The sequence below is a fragment of the Nansenia antarctica genome, assembly GCF_963989245.1.
Source record: "Nansenia antarctica genome assembly, chromosome: 2".
Taxonomy (NCBI): Eukaryota; Metazoa; Chordata; class Actinopteri; order Argentiniformes; family Microstomatidae; genus Nansenia; species Nansenia antarctica.
The window spans coordinates 42,006,911-42,019,720 of record NC_137675.1 but is presented as its reverse complement, the minus strand read 5'-3'; positions in this window follow the sequence as shown (position 1 = coordinate 42,019,720).

The following is a 12,810-nucleotide window of genomic DNA, read 5'->3' as shown; positions in this document are numbered from 1 at the left end:
ATTGACTTGCCCTCCGCTTGAAGCAGAGCATGTAGCTTGGTGGTGAACTCCTCAGTTTCTACTTGAACTTCGGCACAATATAGATTGGCCATGCTTTTTCTCCCTCTGCTGGAGGTATTTCCGGGGGAACAGCTGGATCAGTTACTGTTCCTCGGCACTCACAGAGCACCAGGAGGTCATCTGATGTCTCACTTACTATCCTACCTCTCACGCGCACACGTCCCAAGCACTTTATAGTCTGTAGAACTTCTTCTATTTTTGCTATTTCTGTGTTGCCTGGGACAACAATCATAAGCGCGTTCTTCTCATCTACTGCCTCTCCTCTACACCAGTTCTTTAACTTGGTTACAAACATAGTGTTTTACTTTACTTATGGTTGTTGTTCTAAACTTGAGTTGAAACTTTTGTATTTTACTGAGTTGACTATTTAGTTTGTTTGGAAACCACGTGATCTCAGCGGAGCCTCCAATGTAACCCCTGCCATATGGGCGGGGCCTGAGTTCTATTTTAAATAAGTGGCGGTATTACCTGGAATAATAAACTATTCAAATTATGACGATCAGTGCCTCCATTAACTATGTGGAAGTATTTTAAATAGGACTTCCTTTTTAATCCTTTTAATGTATTTATGTTTTAATCATCTGAATATGAATTGCCTATTACCTGTTTATGACACAACACAGTGGCTTTAAAATCAAATACCAAAGGGTATATATTTATTTACTAAATGCTCAAATTAAAGTGTTGGTAGTCAATTATAATGTTAGACATATTCAATAGACAATATTCACAATGCAATGTCAACAGACAATATCACAATATCCCATAAAACAAAATATAGGCTCAAAGCCTATTCCAATTCCTTTCAAATAAATAAATGTAATGTTTCCAATAAACTCAAAGTCAACTCAAAGGATTCACAATTGTACAATATATCATTCAGTAAAATAAAAGGTGGGCCCACACTCACACACACACGCGCACTCTGTAACTCAGTCCATTAACTAGTGTTATCGTTGCAGCTGACGGTGCTTGTGAGCGGGGGGGCCTTGAAACTGTTATGGCCACTTCACTCGTCCACACGAGGTCCAAACAAAAGCTTGTGCGTGGTTCAGTACTCACATAACCTCGTGGGGAACTCGTAGGTAAACGAGGGGTTTGAAAGATGGTGTAAAAAGAGGCAGAGATGAGGGGGGATGAGGTCCAGCGCTCTCCCACGAGCGCAGGAGAATGATTGAAGGACACTGACGCGAAGATTCAATGGACGGTCTCGAGTTACCCCAGGCGTTTGGAAACGGTCTCCGTTGTCCAACGGAGAGCTTTCCTTTGGCTTGGTCTCTCGACTTCCAATTCTGAATTAACAGAATACACTGAGCTACAAAATCCAATAGCTATTTCGTTTTGATAAAGCTAGAAACAATTTATCACTCAGCAAAGGCTAGCAACATACTAACGTAATTATGCTAAGCTAACCGCTAGCCGCGATTAGCTCTACAGTAAAATATAACATACTACAACGAGTAGATGTAGCTTGTAAACAAACACCAGACATATGTATTTACCTCTGGTAGCTTCAATGTGCACCAACATCCAAAAGAATAACTGTTCGTTGATTCCCGAATTGTTAATACACACAGCATACACAACAAGTCTTACTTCACGAGGTCCTCAAACATTCTGACACGTTACTTAGTGCAACCTAACGCTGTTAGTACAAAGTCCCGCCCCCTCTCTCTCAGCATACATTTCATTGGCTAGCTCTTCCCGATGGACCAATGAAATAAAGAAATGAATGAATGACATATAACCAATGAGCGAACTCACATTAGAGTTTGTAAACAAGTACACATTATAAACTTATAACAATGTTAATAACCGTGTACATAACCATGAAATGATGCTTATTTATTAAATGGACTTATTTATTGAAATGCTCATAGCTCACGTTAGTAGCTGGGCTACATAAGTATCACGGCACACAAGCAACCTTTAGTATAAAAGCACAGCAAACTGGGAAAAGTAGATAAGGGAACACGTCCGCTCTACACTCCAACAGGTCAGGGATAGTTCAATATCAAACTGCTCTAAAACCACTGCAAGACTAAAAACATAATGGCACAAGGGTAGGAAAAAAACAATGGATAGGACAAGGTAGCGTGGACCTCCTATAGAAAGCATAATATTACATTAGTCACATTAGTTAAACCCACAAAATATTACAATAACAATGGACTATAAATATACCTTTGAATTTAAACATACCTTGATACTCTGAGGCTCTATGCCTGAAGCATCAATAAAAGTTTGGCTGAGTGACCATGTGGCTTCCAAACAAATGGGTGCAGAGAATCCTTCCTCACCAACCACGACTAGGTCTGTGGGAAATACATCAGCACTTTAGACAGGATTCCTCCTCTAGTCATCAAACATTGTGTGAAAGGTTTGGATTAAAACATACCGCAATAATCTGGAAACAATGCTTGAAGCAGTGACCATGTGGCTTCCCAAACAACAGGTGCAGAGAATGAGTCTGAGTTACCCACCCCCCTATATCTCCTTCCAGTCACCACTGGTGCTGGGTCCTAGTGCTATACCTGTCACACTCGCCCCCACTTTCTAAAGGTTACCGTCCCGGTAACCTGTAAATCTCCCTCCTCCAATCAGCTCCAGGGCCTGAACACTGCCTGCACTGACTGGGTTGACACCGTTTCCCGACCAGAAACTTGAGTCATGGTTCTAGGCAAGTTAAAGGGGTTGGGATGGTGGCCTGCTGTACTCCTAATGGTGCGTCGCACACCCAAGTGTGCATTTGAAGGCAAGGTACAAGTTTGTCTGGGGAGATGGTCTGTGTTGGTTCCCTGCGCTGATCGCATGAGACTGGCTGCAGGGGGAGCACCAGGCACCTGGGGGTCATTTGCTGGAGTGTTAGCATTTGAGTGGTGGGTTAAAGACTCCAACATGTACACGCTCTCAGAGTCACTGTCGTCATCTTCATTGACATTAAGCTTGTTAGCTGGTGGGCTTGGAGGTTCGTGGCCAGCCAAGGGCTGCTTGGCCAATGACGGGAGATCGGTTGCAGCACTGTCTGGGATTACTCTTAATTCTGACCTATGAATGTTCTTCTCTGGCCCCATTCCACCCCTAAGACGGAGTGTGTAAACTCGGCCATGGTCATCCAGTGTCTTCACCACCTCATAAACTGTTGAGTCCCAGACATCATGGATCTTATGACGTCCTAAGTAGGGTTGGGTACCGAAAATCGGTACCGGTAGGTACCGGTTACTTTACATTCGGTATGTACCCGTACCGAATCGCAAAGGAGATTTCGGTGCGTCATTTCGGTACTTTTCTATCTCGCGACGTCACATCGCCTGTTAAATTTCCACTCAGTGAAAGCAGCGAGTACGGAAGGATAACGAGAAGGTTGCTAATAGCAACTTCCGCTAGCGGGTTGGCGTAACGCGACGCTCGACTTATGGGTGCATTCCGTAAACTCATTCTGGAATTCTGATCACCACTCATGGAATGCCTTCTGTCCAATCAAATGACTTGCTTCCCTTATGACGTCGGGCCCAGTGTGCGCTGCGACGCTCTCAGAGCGAGTTTACGAACGCAAGCCTTTGATTGGACAGTGCACTCCAGGATTTGACGCGTCTGTTGATGACGTTGTGCGGATGTGTGGCTGCGTCTCTGCGAGGAGGACAACATGATCGGGGATCTCTTGATATTCGGGTACTGTCCTTATCCTACTACTGTGTCTGAAAAATCAATCGTCATGTATCATGGACCAGAGAGGGGGAGGGGAGTAGTAGCTGAGCGGCAACAGAGTTTGGATTTTGACCAGGTGGAGGGCTCCAGTTTATCAGAGTTATATTTCCTCTTGGTTCTGGGGGCTATGCAGGCCTCTTCACTAGATCCTTTTTCTAAGAATATTGAGGGGCTGCCGAATAAGTGTGTACTCGTATTCGACATCAGTACCAACGATAGGCACCCCCAGCTTAATGGAGTCCCCAAGGCCCAGGAGTTTTATTTCCATTTATTTTAATTTGAGTGTATATTTAACTAATATATATTGTGCCTCAGCAATAAAAAAGTGAAAAGCTGTTTAATGTTGTCGACCGTGTTATTATTATATACAGTATATATATATATATATATATATGTCATTTAAAAAAATCAAAAGTACCGAATTAAGTACCGTTTTGGTACCGGTACCATTTTTAAAGTATCGGTTAGGTACCGGTACCGGATAAAACCCAAACGGTTCCCAACCCTAGTCCTAAGGGGTGACTTCTTCTGTAAACAAGGGTTCCGGGTGCCAGTATATTGATTGATTGATTGAAAACTTTATTAGAAGATTTGCAGAAGTAGGTACATGAAAGTACATATTACATACAAGGTCAACTAAAAGGATAAAAACCCAAGAAAGCCACTGGCTTATTTCAATTGGGGTCCTTGATTTTCAATTCATCGTTACATGTAAGACAGACAGGAAAAAAAACTAGTACTATCTACAAGATAATACAGACAAATAACTATTACTATCTACAAGATAAAAATACATCCATCATGGGAAGAACAATACTAGATATACAATACAACAAAACATCAGGTATGTACAGCGGGTAGGACAGGTGGGGACATACACCACAGGTGGGGGCGGGGGACAAAACACAAAGTATGTACAGTGGGTAGTTCGGGTCTTTTAATCTGATTTTTGATTTAGAGGGTCCAGTTACGGATTGCAGCCTCCTGTAAATGTTTTTTGAGAGTGGTTTTGAAGGTGGGCAGTGTTTTGCACTCCTTTAAGATTATAGGAAGGGCGTTCCACATTTTTACTGCATAGTTTGCAAACGAGTTTAACCCCTTGTTTGTGGTGCAACGCGGTTGAACGTGGTTCGTGGAGCTTCCTCTGGTGTTGTATGTGTGGACGTTGTTCACTTTTTGGAAGTATGTTGACAGGTACTTGGGTGTCTTTGTGGTGTAGCGTATCTTGAAGACCAGGCCCAGTGCAAGCTGCTGCACTCTGTCAACTACTCGTAGCCAATCAAGGCTCAAAAAATGAGCAGCGGTTAGATGTGTCCTAGGGTTGAGGCCTAGCAGAAGGCTAACCAGTTTATTTTGGGCTGTCTGGAGTCTTGTTTTATGGGCCTTTGTGGTTCTATAGTACCATGATGTTACGGCATAGTCGAAGTGACATTGAATGAGAGCTCCTGATAGGGTCCTCAGTGTGTTTTTACTGACAAGTGAGGATATCCTGTACAAGAATCTTGTTCTATGGTTCACTTTTTTGATTACTTTTGCTGCCATTTTATCTCCGGAAAGATTTGCCTCTAAGATGGAGCCCAGGTATGTAATATCCTCTTTTCTTGTGATATTAATGTTACCCACTTGTATTTTAAAATTTTCAGCCTTTCTGAGTTTAGATGGGGATCCGTATAGGATGGTTTCAGTTTTACCTAGGTGTATTGATAGTTTATTGTCAGCTAGCCAGATGCAGATTCTACTCAGTTCAGTGCTTAGCGCTTTTTCCACCTGCAATATGTCCCTGTCAGAGACCAGCAGAGCCGAGTCATCCGCGAACAGGAACAAATTGCAATCACATGCTGATGACATGTCATTCACATATATTAGGAACAGTAAAGGTCCCAATATGCTTCCTTGTGGAACGCCGCAGGTCACTGGGAGGGGGGGGGACAGTGTTCCGTTCACACTAACCACCTGTTCCCTCCCCTCTAAGTAGGATTGCATCCAGCCCACCGATGTTCTATCGAACCCAATTGCTTTCAGTTTATCTAACAATATGTGGTGATCTACTGTGTCGAAGGCCTTCTGGAGGTCCAGCATGACCATGCCGCAGTACTTGCCCGAGTCCACCTCATGGTTGATGTGGTCGTTCAAATAGAGAAGGCATGTGTCAGTGGAATGGGATGTTCTGAATCCTGATTGAAATTCATACATCAGATTTTTTTCGGTAAGGTACCTATCAACCTGTTCATAAACTATTTTTTCCATAAGTTTCGAGATGGAATTAAGAATAGAAACAGGTCGGTAGTTGCCTGGGTCTAATTTGCTTCCTTTTTTATACAGTGGGGTTACCCTTGCTATTTTAAAGTCAAGGGGGACGTGTCCCTGTTTGATGGAGAGGTTTATTATGTGGGTGATGATTGGGGTAATGGAGGCAGCTGAGTCTTTTAGAAATCTGGCTGGAATATTGTCATGGCCCGTGGCCTTTTCTGAGTGTAGAGCGCCCAGCTTTTTAAACACCTCATCGTTTGACACCATGGAGAGTTTAAAATCATCTTTGCGTACACCCAGTTTATTGTAGAACGCACGGATGTGCTCTACACCATAACGCCCTGAGTGGGGTGGTAGATTGTTAACTAATTTAGTGGCTATGGTTGTAAAGAAAGTGTTTAAGCACTTAGCCACATCCAGCTTGTCTGTAAGGAGAGAATCTCCAGATTTTATGCTGATGTTTGTAGACCTGGTTTTGAGTTTTTGACTGCAACCTAGTTGGCTATTAAGTAGCTTCCAAAGGTCACGTGGTTTGTTTAAGTTTTCTTCGATTTTGTTATCGAGGTATTCTTTCTTAGCAGATTTGGTCATGGTAATTACCTGATTGCATAGTTTGTTGCATTGTTTTTTAATTTTCTCAAAGTGGGTTTTGTGATCTTCGTTTAAGTGTTTCACTAATTTTGATTTGCATTTTTGAACTTCAGAGCATTTTAGGTCTCTGACTTTCATAGCATTTAGAATGTCCGAATTCATCCATGGTTCCGATCGGGCTTTAACCCTGGTGGTTCTCATGGGGGCTATACTGTCAATAATATTTAGGAATTTGGTTTTGAATCCTAGCCATGCCTCTTCAACCTGTGTGCATTTTTGTTCATCTAACCAGTCTTGTTTCTCCAGTTTATGGTTTAAGGCCTCACTAGAATAGGATTTAAGGGATCTAGTGGTTACAGTTTTATGACCGCCAGCCTTGGGTTTATGTTTTTTACGAGTGCAAAAGATCATGTAATGATCACTTAGCCCACATACAATAACCCCACTCTTGGAGATTTTGGACTCATCCAATGTTAGAATGAGATCTATGGTGGTTTGAGTAGAAATACACACCCTAGTGGGTTTGGTAATTTGTTGACGGAGACCGTGCAATTCAGAAAACCTAGTGAAGGATTTGAAAACGGATGCTTCATTTCTGAGCATGTCCGTGTTCAAATCCCCAATAAGAATCTTTTCCACACAGTCAGCGTCATCCAAGCACCCCTCAAGAATATCATAGAAATCATTCTGATCGGGAGGTCTGTAGATAGTACCAACCAGCACCGGTTTTGCTTTGTTAAAGATAATTTCAACCCAAACAGATTCTAATTTGTCACGATTCAGGTCACACCGGGTGTTAAAGATAATATCGTTGTGAATGTACATGCAGACACCACCCCCATACCTCTTCCTGTCGTTTCTGATGACTGTGTAGTTAACTATTTCAATCTCTGGGTCTTTTATTGATTCATCAAACTTGGTCTCAGAGAAGCTCAAAATGTGAACCTTGCTGTCATGGAACATTTCTCTGATTTGGTCCAGTTTAGGCACAAGACTGTTCACATTAAGGTGAACAATATGCAGGCCCTTACTGCTGTGTCCAAATAGAGAGTTCATGTCCTTGACTTGGAAATAGTCCGTTACTGTGGGATGGTGTTGATTGTTCCGCCGGTCTGCTGCTGCTTTCAGCTGCTCCCTTGCATGAAGGTACACAGAGTTCAGATGGTCCTGATGTTCGTCGACCCAGTCCTGCATTGGTCGGGAGCTAGGGTCCTCATCAGCAGTGCCTAGAAGAAGATCCACTGGTAGCTGGGCCTTTTGCCCAAACATCAACTCATATGGTGAATGGCCGGTTGACTGGTGTTCTGTGGTGTTGTAGGCAATTAACACCTGGGGTAGATGCTGTGGCCATTTCTTCTTCCTCTCTGGTGGGAGGGTACGCAGCAGGTCATGTAGGGTTCTGTTGAATCTTTCACATTGCCCGTTGCCCTCCGGGTGATATGGTGTTGTTCGACTCTTCTCGATACCATACAACTGGCACAGCCGCTTCAACAGATCTCCCTCAAAATTCCTTCCCTGGTCACTATGAATGCGCTTTGGGACACCATAGGTGTAGAACCACCTCTCTGTAAGTACCCGTGCAACAGTGCTGGCCTTTTGGTCTGGGGTAGGGTAGGCCTGGGTACATTTGGAGAACACGTCTGTGACCACAAGCACGTTTTCTCTCCCATCACTGGCCTTGTCAAGTACTGTGAAATCTATGGCCACCACTTCCAGTGGTCTGGAGGCCATGAGGTTTCCCAGGAAGGTTCTGACCTTTGGCTGGACAGCTTTTGCGACGACACAACGGTCACACTTTTGACAGTACTGTTCTATGTCACATCTCATGTGTGGCCAAAAACATCTTTCTTTGACCAGGTTCGTTGTTCGTTCAATGCCTTGATGGCCATGGTCATCATGAAGGCTCTTTAGCACTTCAGCTTGCAGGGACTGTGGTAGTAAAAGTTGTAAGATCTCCCTGCCCTCACCAGGAGGATGTATGCGGCGATACAAAACACCCTCTTTCGACTGGATCTTGGCCCATAGTTGGACCAGCTTGCGAACGTCTAGACGCTCCATGGCCTGTTATTGTTTTGAAGGGGGCCTCCCTCTCCTCCAATAGTGCAGGAAGGAATGGATGATGGGGTCTGCATTCTGCAGAGCTTTCAGATCAGCCTTTTCTCGTGCTGGAAGGGCATCAATGGCATGGCTAGTGACTGGGGGCTGATTGAGTCTTGCAGTCTCTCTCTCCCCTCGTAAGACTGTGTCACCTGGGATAGTGATACCAGATGACACTGCAGAGATGGAGAGTGGGGTTGGCAACCGGGAGAGTGCATCGGCATTGCGGTTAGCCGTGCCTGGGCGGTACTTGATTTCAAAATCAAAGAGGGACAATTCTGAGGCCCAGCGTTGCTCCACAGCCCCAAGTTTTGCCGTCTGTAGGTAACTGAGCGGGTTATTATCTGTGTACACAGCAAACTTGGCTCCAAGCAAGTACTCTCTGAACTTTTCTGTTATTGACCATTTCAGTGCTAGTAATTCAAGCTTCCTTGAGCTGTAGTTAGACATGTTCTTCTCGGTGGGCCGAAGACCTCTGCTGGCAAAAGCAATGGGTTTGCGCTGTCCCTCCTGGTCTTGTGATAAGACTGCCCCCAGACTTGCATTGCTTGCATCTATCTCTAAGATGAATGGCTTCAAAAAATTTGCATATCCCAGAACTGGGTAGCTGACCAGTAGACTTCTAAGGGTTTGAAACCCTTGTTCGCACTGTTCACTCCAACGGTCACCCAGCACTCCCTTCCCAAAGATCTTGGGCTTCTTCCGGCTGCCCTCAACTTCTGCGACTAGGTGATGCAATGGGGCTGCATGTTTTGCAAAGCCTTTGACAAAGCGGCGATAGTATGAAGCAAACCCAAGAAAGGACCGAAGCTCCTTGGTGGTGGTAGGTCGTTTCCATTCAGCCACTGCGCTGATCTTGTCTGGGTCAGTGGCTACCCCGGCTGCAGAGATGACATGGCCCAGGTACTTCACCTCTTGCTGAAAAAAATGACATTTCTTGAACTTCAACTTTAAGTTCTGCTGTTGGAGGCGTGTAAAGACTAATTCAAGGCGCTGCAGGTGTTCTTCGAAGGAGGATGAAAAGATGACTATGTCGTCCAGGTACAGAAGCAGGGACTGGAAACTTTGATCTCCAAAGATGCGCTCCATCAGCCTCTGGAAGGTGCCAGGCGCATTACAAAGGCCAAACGGCATGCGATTGAACTCAAATAGTCCAAAAGGAGTACAGAAAGCCGTCTTTGCCTTGTCCTTTTCAGCCATAGGTACTTGATTGTACCCACTGGCAAGGTCAAGGGTTGTGAACCATTGTGCGCCACTAAGAGCATCCAGTGACTCTTCAATCCGTGGAAGGGGATATGCATCTTTCCTCGTCTTAGCATTCAGCAGGCGGTAATCAATGCACAGTCGCATCTCCCCATCCTTCTTCTGTACCACAACGATCGGAGAAGAATAAGGGCTACAACTCTGCCTAACAATACCCCTATCCGACAGTTCCTGAATATGTGCCTTGACTTGTTCATACTGGGAGGGGGGAAGGCGCCGGTATCGTTGCCTGACAGGGATATCATCCAGTAAAGGAATCTCATGTTGCACTAATGTGGCACAGCCCAAGTCTCCCTCGTCTTGACTAAACACCGTCCTGTACTTTTCAAGGAGATCTTTACTTTGCTGCTCCTGGCCTGGAAGGAGGTCAGGCCAAGAAAGAGAGGAAAGGTCTATTGAGGCCGCCTTGCTTGCTTTTATAGCTTGCACCAGGGCTACTTTACTCCTACCCTCTACTTCTTCAACGACGACTGCACAGGCATTGGGTCTTAGCTCTACTACATGTAGCTCCCCCAATGCCGTGTGAGGTGTGAGCCATGCGTCCTGGCAACCAACATTAACAACTGGTATTTCAACTATTCCCTCTTTAACGGCGAGTAGGGCCTTTGAGACCAGCAATCCTGCTGCAAGGTGATTGCCATCGGTTAGGGGTTCCAGTAGTACTGCGGGCAAGGACATCTTGGATGAATTGGGGCAAAGAGTGCGAATTAGTTTCAGAGAACCAGCAGGGACCCTGACTGTTGGGCCTAAAACTTTGGCTTTGCCCAAGTAACCTTGATCAAGGAGGTTATCGATGGTTTGACATTCCGATAAGGCCTGCTTCCAACTCTTACTTATAGTCTTCGTCGGGGGCTGAAAGGGCGTAGGATCAAGTTGGCCAAAGAGTTCATTGTAGCAGCTGCGGATGATGTTCATCCCTACTAAACCAGGTACAGCGCTTTTTGTTTGTTTGGTGGATGGATCGAGAGCATTTTTTACAACTAAGACGCCCATCTTTGGGAGGCTCTTGCCCAAAACCTTCACATCAAGCTCTAGGTATCCAGCATAGGGAATTGCCAATCCATTAGCGGCTTTTAGCTGTAACCAGCTGCACTGCTGAAGCTGTTCTGCACCCTGAGACTGAAAATGTTCAATAAAGAAATCTTCTGTGATTGTGGTCACCATTGACCCGGTGTCTAATAAACAGGGGACGGTGATGCCCCCCATACACACCTCCACTACAGGACAATTCCCTATAAGCTGGGATGGGTATTCTGGTTTGCTGTCACTTGAGCTCGAGAGATCCCCGCCTGGTGTCTGGCTCCCTACACCAGAGGGTGCTAGTTTCCCGCAGGCTCACTGAAATTTGCTGCAGCTCCTATTGTCTGGCTATGAGCAGGGGCCCTGAATCCTGACCCCCTAGATTGATTCTGCGTTGTTCCTGTGTCCCCCCGACAAAACCTAGCAATATGACCAGCCTTATTGCACCGTAAACAGATTGGTGTACCATCGGGGAGGCAACGATAGGGTCTTGAGGAGTTTGTTTGCTCCCTAGGCTGGGTAGCAGGCTGGTGTGATGTGCCCAAATGCTTCAAAATGGCATCCAGTTGTTCCTGTTGTTTACGGAAACACTCTTTCAACTCTGACATTTCGTCTGTGGTTTTAACACTGACTGCATTTACATCCACATCACACCCGCCTACTGCTTGAATGTAGGTATCACAGGAATAAGCTCTGGCCCTAGCCTTCCCCCCATGCTTTCCCTCCTCCCCCCATTTGATGGCAATACTACAAAGGGACACAAAGGACATGTTGGGGTCAGAGCACACCCGCTGCTTTAGTTCTCTACGTAATGTATCATCAAGAGCATGTTCAATGAACTGATCACGAAGTACCCTGTCTGAATTTGGAACACCACCCGGTGTTTTACGTAAGACTACATCCATTAATAACTTTAGCGCATAGGAGTAATCTCGCAAGGATTCTCCCTCTTTCTGGCTACGCTGATAAAGTCGTAACTGGGCAGCGACATAGGACTGTGTACAGCTAAAGTTTTCAATCAAGGTAGCAAAGATCTTCTCAGGGGTATTTCTAGTTTCAAAGGAATGAAAGTCAAGTTCTGATTTAGCTCCTCCCTCCACATGGTCCATCAAAAACAACAGCTGTTCGGCTAGCGGCATACGTCTAACCTCCAGGCATCTACGAGCCTCTTCTACCCATTGTTCTACTGTCAATAAGTCAACAGATAGTTTACCAGTGAACTTTGGGCATTTACGTTCCCTCGGGACCTGAACGTAGCGTGTGATAACTGACTCGCTCTCTGCTGTGGTGACTGCAGTGCCAGCCCGATGGGCGTCAGCGGATGGGCCCGCTATGGGTACAGCAGCTAAAGTGTTAACCTGTCCTTGCAATTGTTCATTGTCAGCCTTAAGCTGACGTATCTGCTCCATCAGAGCTTGTAGTTCCTCCATGCCTTCAGGAGAGCCTTGGCTGTGGGTTGTGTAGACCAGGTAGGTGCTGGTGTCCCGTCCGTCGCAGCTCCCTTGCTTCAGATGCCCACCACAGTTTTTTTTCCTACCCTACCCCTGTGCCTCCTTTAACTCAACAAACCAAACCCAAAAAAACTGAAACATACACCAGCCTCAAATCCTGCCGACAACGCCAAATGTGGCATACAGACATTTTAGATACCTAGTCGTAACACGGTAATAACTGTTTGACAACGCCACCCTCACACTGTAGGGGTGAGGGACCCTCAAGTTCGTTAAGGCTAAGTTCCCCACTAGGACGGGTCCGGAATTAACTGAACCAGAGGCTGGTGTACCCAAAATACAATTAGTTTATTACAAGATTATAACAATA